Here is an 11,377-nt window from a genome sequence, read left to right on the forward strand (position 1 = left end):
ACCGGACTGAAATCCCAAGGTCTTGTGATCTCTTATATTCAACAACTGTATTTTGCCTAATTTTTTCTGTGTCTAATATGGTTCTCAAGCACTTTCAATACTTCATTTCACTTATCTTCTTTCTTCTATTTTCCTATTATGTATCATTAAGTAATACAGATTAGGAGTGTAGTCAGTGACAAAACAGTTGCCTAGCAAGTGCCAGGACCTGAGTTAGTTCAATCATTATCACTCACAAAGCCAAGTAAGTAGTAGACAAGTATGATGCTCCAAAAACGTCTGTAAACCTGATCGGCAGAGATGAATTGGTGTAAGAAGGTGCTGTGAATCTGTGCAAAGCACAGCTGGTATGTGTATCCCCGTGGCTTTGTGGGTGAAACTGTGATTGTCCACCTAATGCCAATCTGAAAGCCCTGTCATTGGCACGTGCAGCTCACAAAGAAGGGACTGTAAACTCTGTTTTATTTAAATATCTTCATCTCCTAGCCCTAGCCCCCAGAACTTCAACAGCCTAGAAAACATAGAAACATAGTGTTCCTTAAATGTGGTGTTCTTTTTTTCCTTTTAGTTTTTATAGCTTGAGGACAATTTTATTAGAATTTTAAAGAAAAATCTCAAGGCAGACAAATATGAATCTCAATGGATATCTAGAGGAGGAGAATAAAAAAAAAAGAGAAAGCCATGCAGTTTAAGTCAGCATGAAGATCAGCCACATGGTAGACAAGCAGCCTTGCGGTGGGTAACATTAGGGTTTCTACTATCGATATAAAACACCATGACCAAAAGCAACTCGGGAAGGAGAGATTTAATTTCCACTTATAGCTTGTAGTCCATCATCTAGAAAAATCATCACAGAAATTCAAGGTGGAAACCTGGAGGCAGGAACTGAAGCAGAGGCCATGGAGGAATACTGCTTACTGACTTGCCCACCCAGGCTTACTGGGCCTGCCTTTTTACAGTACCCAGGACCAGCTTTGGTACATTTCCTTGACTGATGATTGATGGTTGAGGGCCCAGTGTAATATGGGTGGTGCCACCCCTGGACTGGTGGTGCTGGGTGCTTCCAAAATAACTCTAGCTGTATAAGTCTGTCATAAAACCATCCAGCACAGTGGGGATGGGTGGTTTAGGAAAAAAAAATGAAGCTCATGGTGTTAGAAAGAGCATCCTTAGAAGAGAGATAGCTGCGTGTCTGTGGCTCTGTAAGAGACTATACCAGAGACAGGAATTCTAGGAGGATGATTATTCCATCTATGGTTTAAGAGAGAACTGCCTTCTGGAGGAGAGATTCCAGGTGACTGACTGACTGAATTAGACCAACTTTCAGGGAGAAAACAATGACATGTCTCCACCCAGAGGTTGATTGGGGAGGGGGGGATAGGAGATAACAGCTTTCCTTAATCCCTTAGTGGGCCATGCATGATATTGCATTATTACTCTCTCTGAAAAGACAACCGTCACATTACTTAGGAGATGGGCTAAAATTAGAGAATACAAACAACCCATTTTTTTCCACAAAAATCTAGAGATCCAGTTCCAGAGATGTTCCTTAGAAGGAAATAATATATGGACTGTAGCTTTAGTTCCCACGTTCACATACAGTCTCTCTAGGCAATTGTACTCATTTAGGAGGAAATAAGAAACTACTCGTCTTTTCACTTATTTTTGGTTAAAGAACCAATGGCATAGTTTGATGGGTAGCAGGAGCCGAGAGCGGACCCCAGAGAGCCCTGAGAGCCCCACCACCATCCCTGGCTAGTCACCATCACACCCCGGGAGGAGCCGCAGCCGTCGCCGCTGGCCCAGTCACCACCACCGCAACCATGAGCAGCAAGGCCGAGACCCAGCAGCTGCCTGCCGCCCCCGCTGCTGAGCGCCAACACCAAGCCTGGCTCCAGGGTCAGCGGCGCTGGGAGTGGTGGCCCCAGGAACAAGAAGGTCATCGCAACAAAAGTTTTGGGAACAGTAAAATGGTTCAATGTAAGGAACGGATACGGTTTCATCAACAGGAATGACACCAAGGAAGACGTATTTGTACACCAGACTGCCATAAAGAAGTATAACCCCAGGAAATACCTTTGCAGTGTAGGAGATGGAGAGATTGTGGAGTTTGATGTTGTTGAAGGAGAAAAGGGTGCGGAGGCAGCGATTGTTACAGGCCCTGGTGGAGTTCCAATTCAAGGCAGTAAATACGCAGCAGTAACCATTATAGACACTACCCACGTCGTAGGGGTCCTCCAAGTAATTTCCAGCAGAATTACCAGAATAGTGAGAGTGGAGAAAAGAATGAGGGATCAGAAAGCGCTCCTGAAGGCCAAGCCCAACAACACCGGCCCTATCTCAGGCGAAGGTTCCCACCATACTGTTTGTTGACCACAGTATTCCAACCCTCCTATGCAAGGAGAAGCGATGGAGGGTGCTGACAACCAGGGTGCAGCAGAGCAAGGTAGACCAGTGAGACAGAAAATGTATCGGGGTTACAGACCACGATTTCGCAGGGGCCCTCCTTGCCAAAGACAGCCTAGAGAGGACGGCAATAAAGAGGACAAAGAAAATCCAAGGAGACGAGAGCCAAGGTCAGCAGCCACCTCAACGTCGGTATCGCCGCAACTTCAATTACCGACGCAGACGCCCAGAGAACCCTAAACCACAAGATGGCAAAGAGACAAAAGCAGCCGATCCACCAGCTGAGAATTCGTCCGCTCCCGAGGCTGAGCAGGGCCGGGCCGAGTAAATGCCGGCTTACCATCTCTACCATCATCCGGTTTGGTCATCCAACAAGAAGAAACAAATATGAAATTCCAGCAATAAGAAATGAACAAAGATTGGAGCTGAAGACCTTAAGTGCTTGCTTTTTGCCCGTTGACCAGATACGCTAGAACTATCTGCATTATCTGTGCAGCATGGGGTTTTTATTATTTTTACCTAAAGATGTCTCTTTTTGGTAATGTCAAATTTGGTTTGTTTTTTTTTTTCTTTTATAAAAAGGTCTGGTTTTCATCAATACACCTTTAATGGTTTTTAAATTGTTTCATATCTGGTCAAGTTAAGATTTTTAAGAACTTCATTTTTAATTTGTAATAAAAAGTATACAACTTGATTTTTTCAAAAAAAAAGTCAACAAACTGCAAGCACCTGTTAATAAAGATCTTAAATTAAAAAAAAAAAACAATGACATTTCTGGAATGGTTGCTTTTGTCTATCTATGGTGAATGAAAGTATTGGCGGGTATAGCAATCTGGGCTAGCATAATAGTTGACCAGGACCTTCTGGCTTTCATTGCTTCCATTGAGAAGTTAGTTGTAATTCTGATAGAGCTGCCTTTATAAGTTACTTGACCTTTTTTCCTTTGCAGACCTTAATATTCTTTCTTTACTCTGTATGTTTAGTGTTTTGATTATTATATGGCAAGGGAATATTTTTTTGGTCCAGTCTATTTGGTGTTCTGTAAGCTTCTTGTATCTTCATATGCATATCTTTCTTTAGATTGAGAAAAGTTTCTTCTATGATTTTGTTGGATATATTTTCTGTGCTTTTAATTTGCACGTCTCCTTCTATCCCTATTATTCTTAGGTTTGTTCTTTTCATGGTGTCCCATATTTCTTACATATTTTGTGTTAAGCTTTTACTAGATTTAAAGTTTTCTTTGACTGATGACTCTATTCCCTCTATTCTTCTATTGTATCTTCAATGCTTAAGCTTCTCTCTTCCATCTCTTTATTCTGTGTTTTTTTTATGCTTGCCTTTGTTGTTCCTGATCATTTTCCCATATTTTCCATTTTCAGATTTCCCTCAGTTTGTGTTTTCTTTATTGTCTCTACTTCAGTTTTCAAGTCTTGAACAGTTTCTTTCATAATGTTTCATTGCTTTTTCTTGGTTTTCTTTAAGGGGTTTGTTGATTTCTTCCAATTTTTTGTTTGTCTTTTCCTCCATTTCTTTGAGGGAATTTTTCATTTCCCATTTAAGGGCCTCAAACATTCTCCTAAAGTTATTTTTAGGTCATTTTATTCCATTTCATCTATTGGGGTGCTCAAGTCTTGTTATAGATCCTCTAGTTTTTGTTGGTGTCATGTTGCTCTTTGTGGTATTGAGTGTGTTCTTTCCTTGTCTACCCAACTTTTCCTCTGATTGGTGTACTTGGGGCTGTTTGTGATGATCAATCTTCCATGTGCCAGTGGATCCAAGGCTCAAAATGTTGCTCCTCATGATGCAGTCAAGGCCATGGTTCCAGTCACCCCAGAGGTCACTTGACATTCCTGGAGGTCATTTGGTGCTCCTGGGGGTGGGGACATTGTTCTACAATCCCAGTGGTCATTCGGGCCTGCTCCCACAGAGCTTGGGCCTGCTTGTGCTGAGGTCACTGGCTCTGGCCTGGTTCAGCAGATGTGGCTGGCTTGGGCCCTCTCACATGGAGGTTACTGGCTTAGATCCAGTCCCGCAGAGGTCTCTGGCTCAGGCCTGCTCCCTTGGGAGTCTCTCCCCCATGCCTGTTCCAGCAGAGGCCTGTTTTGGTAGAGGCTTCTCGTAATTTTTGCTTTTAACGATGTTCCTTCCTTATGTCTGTCTAACCAGTTTCTCTTTCCTGTTCTTGCCATTCATGCCTCTAAAGAGTTAACTCTAGCTCCCATTTAGGGAATTTGGGGCATTGATCTATTTTGATTCTTTAAACTGAGTGGGGTCATAAGGTGTGGTAATTGATAACCCTAAAATGGGCATTCTTGTCTACTTGTCCTGCTATTGCTTGGGTTCTGACATTTGCAGTAAGTTATTAGGTTGAGGAGGCTCTTTTTTTCCGGGGGTGGTGGGGATTAAGGAAAATGGTCTGTTCCATAAGCTAAAAGTATATGGGCTAAGATGTGGAGAGAAGCATACAGAGGTAGAGACACAGATACACGGAATATCAGGAAGGTTTGTTGAAGTTCATTGTGTAGCTATCCATAAACACACAAAGGAGTATCCTGGGAGTGATTAAATGTGATAACCGAAATGATTCAATCTGCTATGAAAATTTTTCTCAGGCAAGTATAATCTAATCTGTAATGAGCATAAATTGAGTAGCCCAGGGTGAATAAATTCTAGGAAAGTAAACAGTAAAACCTTTGCTCATTTCTCAGAAAAGGATGCATCCCTGTTTCCTCTGGTGAAGTAAAGCTATTAGCTTTACAACTAGACAGAAGAGCTACCTTAGTTCACAAGTGGTTCTGGAAGGATCTCTTCTACACAAGCAGATTTCCTTTTCCACTGGGAAGAATCTCTACAAGGGATCCACTGGAAGGGACTAGAAAGGATGAAAAGGTGACTGAAGCCAAGAAGTACTTGGAGTCGCTTCATGTTCTCATTAGGAGTGATACAGCAGATGTTTGGTGCAGAAGGGTTGCTTGCATAAGGCAACTGAATGTGCCTGTCACCGTATCAATTTTTGGTGACACAATCACAACAGGCCCAAGGGTCGTGGGTGACAGCTCCTGTGATTTTATACTATCTGGATCCTAGGGATCGTCTGATATCTACAGTAACCCCATGCCAGTGTTCCAGGGTTCCCCTGTGACTTGCCAACTTAAATGCCACTAAAGATAAATGTGTTGCAAAAAGTGACTTTCAGATGGAGAATATGGGAGCTTTCTCCTAACAAATGAGAAAATCATGTTTTACATTGTGATCTTGTCATCACAGACGTGCAACTTCATATTACTTCAGGGAAAGAAATCTGGGAGAAAAGGAAAATGCCAAACTTGTTTATATTTATTTTTTAAAAATCTATTAGAAAGTAAAGTGAGAGTTGAGGGCAACGGGAAAATGAAGAATTCAGTTATCATCACAGTATGAGCCATAAAGGCACTGAAGTTTGCAAAGAGTTAAGCTGTCTAGAAAATTTTCACATATTGGAGACACAAGAGGTCTGCATTGGACAAAGCAACTAAAAATACTAAAAAATTATTTGTTCTCCTTTTCATTCTTCAAGTAGTTATGTAAATGAGTATAGAAAGGCAGTAAGGAAGTGACGGCAAACATAGTTCATGATTTAAAAAGTAGTGAGCTGGGCCCATTTTACATAGTACTAAAATTTATGAGAAAAAGCAGTCTTGACAGACAGAAAGCAAAAATAATTGGAAATAGACTTTCAGAACATTCAGAAAAGGGGAAGCTAGGAGTGAAGGCTATACAATATTCATCTAGTTTGAAAGGAAAGAGGAGTGTAACTTAAGGGGAGATGAAAAAGTGGAGGAATGGGGGAGAGTGATCTCATTTCAAGGCCATGAAGACTGCACATTTGGATCTGGATTAGGAGTAGCTTGTCAAATATCTTCTTGGAAAACCCTGGGATGATGCAGGTATCCAGTGCCAGACACCAGGCACAAATATGAAAACATTAAACTGAGTTTAATGACCCTGAGTTTGAAAACACAAGAGAGAACATTCATCTCTAATGAAATGAGTGGCATCAAAATGTTCTGTATCGTCCCTGTCTTTTTTCTTTTCAGAGGAGAATTTGACTGCTGTTTCAATTTGCTGCCTCAGAAGAGTACAAGTCCAGATGTCAGGATGTCAGAGCGCGAGAAGAGCATCAAAGTCCCTGGTGGTGACAGCACAAGTGTTTTTGAGCAGCATCAAAGAAATGCAGAACTTGTATTCATCAACTTAGAGAAAGAACACCGAAGTCAGCTCTGGCACTCATTATCTTAGAGAAGGAGCATCAAATTCAGCTCTGACATTCATCATCTTAGAGAAAGAATACCAAACTCAGCTCTGGAACTCATCATCCTAGAGAAAGAGCATCAAACTCAGTTCTCACACTCATCATCTTAAAGAAGGAGCATCAAACTCAGCTCTCACACTCATCATCTTAAAGAAGGAGCATCAAACTCAGCTCTAGCACTCATAATCTTAGAACATCAAACTCATCTCTTGCACTCATAATCTTAGAACATTAAACTCAGCTCCAGCACTCTTCATCTTAGAGAAAGAGCATCAAACTCAGTTCTGGCAGCTTTTGCCTCCCTTAAAAACTTATTCACTGTTTTTGTCACATATTTGGCAGCAGGGAGTTTATCAGTAATTCCTGAACCTTAGAAAATGCCAATGTTCCTTAACTAGTCAATCTTTCCCAAGGGGTGCACATATGTTAGGTCAGAAGTCAAGAACAATGGTAAGGTTACACATGATGGCCCTCACCCATATTTCTAGTAACTAGACATGTGTCCCCTTCCCCAAACCTCTTGTCATTGTAGAAGGATGTGAAAAAGATCCACTGAAAATCTCTCAGCCCCTCCAAACCAACAGTATCTCCATTACTATCTGCTCTGTAGACATAATATCTAATCTCGAATTGCCTCTTATCCTTACTCTCATTTATCACGACAAGACCTTCCACCAGTCCCCAGAATCCACATTGTCAAAGACACAGCTAAGCCTCCACCTTTTTCTTTAACCTTCCACCACTCCTCCCCAACTTCTGGACTCTTTCGCATGTGCTCTGTGAGAGCCACAGATAACAATCTACAAATTTTCCTGTACTGTCAACCACTAATGTGAACATTTGCTTCACCTTCTTTCAACCACAGTCTGGAATTCTCTCCGAGTCACTGCTTCATCTACAGGACTCTCTACAGTAGCACTGGGCCTGGGCATCAAAGTGGCAACTTTCTTCCTTCTTATTGATGCTTCTAAGCCTATTTCTCACATCCTTTGCCCTATTCTTCTTCCCTGAAAGCTCTACTTTAAAATCTAATGTCACCACATTATTTCCCTCTTTCTCTATTAGGATTATCTGGAGACTTGAACATAACATTTCTGGATCACAGAAGCAATCATACTCGTGCAGATTTTCTGACCACAGCCTCTCATAGATCTAGTTCACTATCTTTAGAATGATGATACTAAATTTCTTTACCTCTTCTGTGAAATTTAACCATTTAGTTCACAAATTCACCTTGTACTTTCTCTTTTATTTTATTTTATTACATTTATTGGGTGTGTGTTGGTGGGTGTCTATATGTGTGTATCCACATGCACATATGCCACAAAGCACATGTGGAGGTTAACAGACAACTTGCAAAAGTTTGGCTCTCTCTTTCCACCCTGTGAGTCCTGGGAATCAAACTTCACTTGTCAATCTTGGTGACAAGAGTCTTTACTTGCTGAGTCAACTTGTTGGGCCCTCACTGTTTATTTCCTTCCTTCCTTCCTTCCTTCCTTCCTTCCTTCCTTCCTTCTTTCCTATAGTACCTGGTTAGGAACTATAATGGCTTTGGGGAACAAGATAGAGAACAGTATGACTTGTAAAGTGTAGCCTCGTGGTAAAATGTAGTATGGCAAGGCACAGAAAAATCTTTAGAAAGCACCAACTTTTGAACTGTTGCTAAATTAGTATAAAATTTCAGGTCCACCATTCTAAAAATGGTGGAAACCACACTATTTGGACAAAATCATGAGCTTTCTAAAAATCAGTTCAAACAATTTGTGATTATAATTTAAATATGTTCCTCCAAACCTTTTTATATGCCCCTCTGCTCTCCTTCAAATTCATACCCTTTTTCACTAATTGTTATTGTATGCATATATGTATATCCATAGCTATTCCTACAAGTAATATTACACAAGCTGAATTGGTTAATTTCAGAAATCATGAGCTATCATATGAATTTTGTCTCTGAAGTTTATTCTTCTGTTTTGTATATGAACTCTATATTTGTCCTTTTTCATTAAAAACTCTATAAATTGAACATTTAAACCACCATGCTCATTGAATTTTCTGGCTTTTATTGTTTCATCAAGAGCAAGATTTGGCACGTTGAGTTGTTATTCTTGTGTTATGTCTCTATAATACCACTTCCTCAGTGATTATTTATATCTCATTTAGAGCTTCCAAACATTACAAAGAAATGTCTTGAAACCTATAGGTGGTTTAGAGAAAAAAAGTCCTTTAAATCTTATGCGACAGACAAGGTTACTGCTTAGTCACTCTTTCTTACAAAAGAGTTCAGTGATAATGGGCAAATTAGAGCTCTGGTCAACCACAGCTAATGATGGACTCTGTTGATGGGTGCCCTTGGCTGGACCTGAAAGTGATGTCCTGAGAAATGATTACTGTTCTGCTCTATAAGCCAAAGGCACATCCATTAAAGGATGAAGAGAAAGGAGGAATAAAGGTATAAATGTAGCCTCTTAATTACAGCATATTATACCTCTTAATCTCTGTCATGAGGCCTAATATATCTATCAGATGCCTTTATGTGCATGTAGTAATGCCAATACCATACTTGAGATCCTTATAATCTTATAAAGCATACTCATGTATGTAAATCAATGAATAACTGGAAGAACAGGCATGTGAAGAAACAGAATTGCATGCTATTTGTTCATGCATTTGGCAATTATTTTTGAAGACCTCATTCTGACTGGGTACTATGCTAAACACTAGGTAGTCTGTTTTCAAGATGTCCGTATTTCATTTGGGAAAATCACACTTAAAATTTGTACTTAATAACTGTGAAAGAATATATGGAGAAAAATGGAAATGTTACCCAGATTTAGGAATGGGTGATATTTGGCAGCATCACTGAAGGCTGAACAGACGATGATGCTGAGAAGAGACAGGGCAGCACTTGTCAGGCAGAGATAGTGATGCAGCCTTGATGCTACATCTCCTAAGTAAGGTCAAGTTACAAGGAAGAATAGAACCAAACAAGGAGTAGAAATGACGCTAGAAAAGCCACGGCACAGAGCAGAGAAAATGTGGCAGTTCAAATACGAAGTATGTATCCTGTGTGAAAAGTAAGGGAATGTTATTGCCAATTTTTCATGAAATGATCACATTTACTCTTCAGAGCAAAGACAAATATAGATGGATAAATTAAGTCTCCAAGTGTTGATAAAGACTCAAAGCCTGAAAGCTTTTAGTGGACTGGTACAAAAAAATTAGAGAGAAATAATGAAGACTCAACTAAGGTAGAAAGATAAAGAAGACAGGATAATGCAGTGAGATATTCAAAGTTAGAAACCATAATTTTTGGTGACCAAATGAGCAGAATAAGAGAAAAAGAGGATTTCAGATTACAATATTTAACTTACAGCTTTACGCATCATGGATATATGATGATATCCTTGTGAATATTATATATATATATATATATATATTATATGTAGCAATTATATAAAGCACACAGAATGAAAGAGTTCATGTCCTACAATGTCCTGATGGCCAGGACCTAGAGACTGGATAGCCCAGACAGGTAGAACCAAACACAACTAGTCTAAATAATTAAATTAAATGATTCCTAATGATATTCTGCTATTCTTATAGATCAGTGCCTTATCTAGACATCGTCAGAGAGGCTTCCTCTGGCAGCAGATGGGAGCAGATGCAGAGACCCGCAGCCAGACACTATGTGGAGAGTCAGTCTAAATTAGAGGTCTCCATCAGGTCCCTCGACTTAGAGATAGAGGAACCCCAAAGAAGGAGGGGGTAAGAAAGACTGTAGGAGTCAGTGGGGATGGAGGACTCCAGGAGAACAGTCCACAGAATCAACCAAGGACTCATATGGGCTCACAGGGACTGAATTGGCAAACACGGAGCCTGCAAGGGTCTGCACCAGGTCCTCTACAAACAGGTTGTTGCTATTAACTTGGTATTCTCATCGGACTCCTAACACTGACTTCTTTGCCTGCTTTTGGCACTCTTTTCCTCCTAATGGGTTGCCTTGTTCAGCCTTGATATGATGATGTTTGCCTTGTCTTATTGTATCTTCTTGTCTCCTGTTTGACTGTTAGCTCTCAAAGGCCTGCTGTTTTCTGAATAGGAAACAAGAGGAGAAGTGGATCTGGGAGGAAAGGGGGAGGTGCTGGGGGAGCTGGGAGGAGTGGAGAGAGGAGAAACTGTGGTTGGAATGTACTGTATGAGAGAAGAACCCATTTTCAATTTTAAAAGGACTTTTAAGCAATCAGCTATAAGAAGACATTGAATAACATTAAATGATTTTTGGTTTAGGAATATTGTCTGGTAGGAGCATCAAAGAGGACACGATTGTGCAGAAGCTGGATGCAAAGAGGTCTGGTCAGGAGATGAAATGGGGACTCTTCGAGCATCTCCAGGTGGTTTGTGAAGGAGTCAAGGATATCCAGGAGGATGAGGAGGTGGCTTATTATTATAAAGTGCTTGCCACATAAGCATGATGACCCAGCTTCAGCACCCCAGCACCCATGAAAACAGCCAGGCACGGTGGCTTTTACTTGTAGCCCTAGTGCTGGGGGCAGTACAGACTGGAGGGACACTGGAACTTGTTTGGCTAGTAAATGTAGACAAAGTAGAGTTCCAGGTTCAGTCAGTGACCTTGTCTCGAAAATAAGGTAGAGATCAATAAAGGAAGATATCCAACAT

The 11,377-nt window shown here is 40.7% G+C and overlaps 1 pseudogene; it reads left to right on the top strand.

The window, feature by feature from the left end:
- The first annotated feature begins 1,823 nt into the window (after positions 1 to 1,823).
- Positions 1,824 to 2,890, top strand: LOC101991996 (annotated as a pseudogene).
- Positions 2,891 to 11,377: the final 8,487 nt, after the last annotated feature.

The sequence above is a fragment of the Microtus ochrogaster genome, unplaced genomic scaffold (assembly GCF_000317375.1).
Source record: "Microtus ochrogaster isolate Prairie Vole_2 unplaced genomic scaffold, MicOch1.0 UNK58, whole genome shotgun sequence".
Lineage (NCBI taxonomy): Eukaryota > Metazoa > Chordata > Mammalia > Rodentia > Cricetidae > Microtus > Microtus ochrogaster.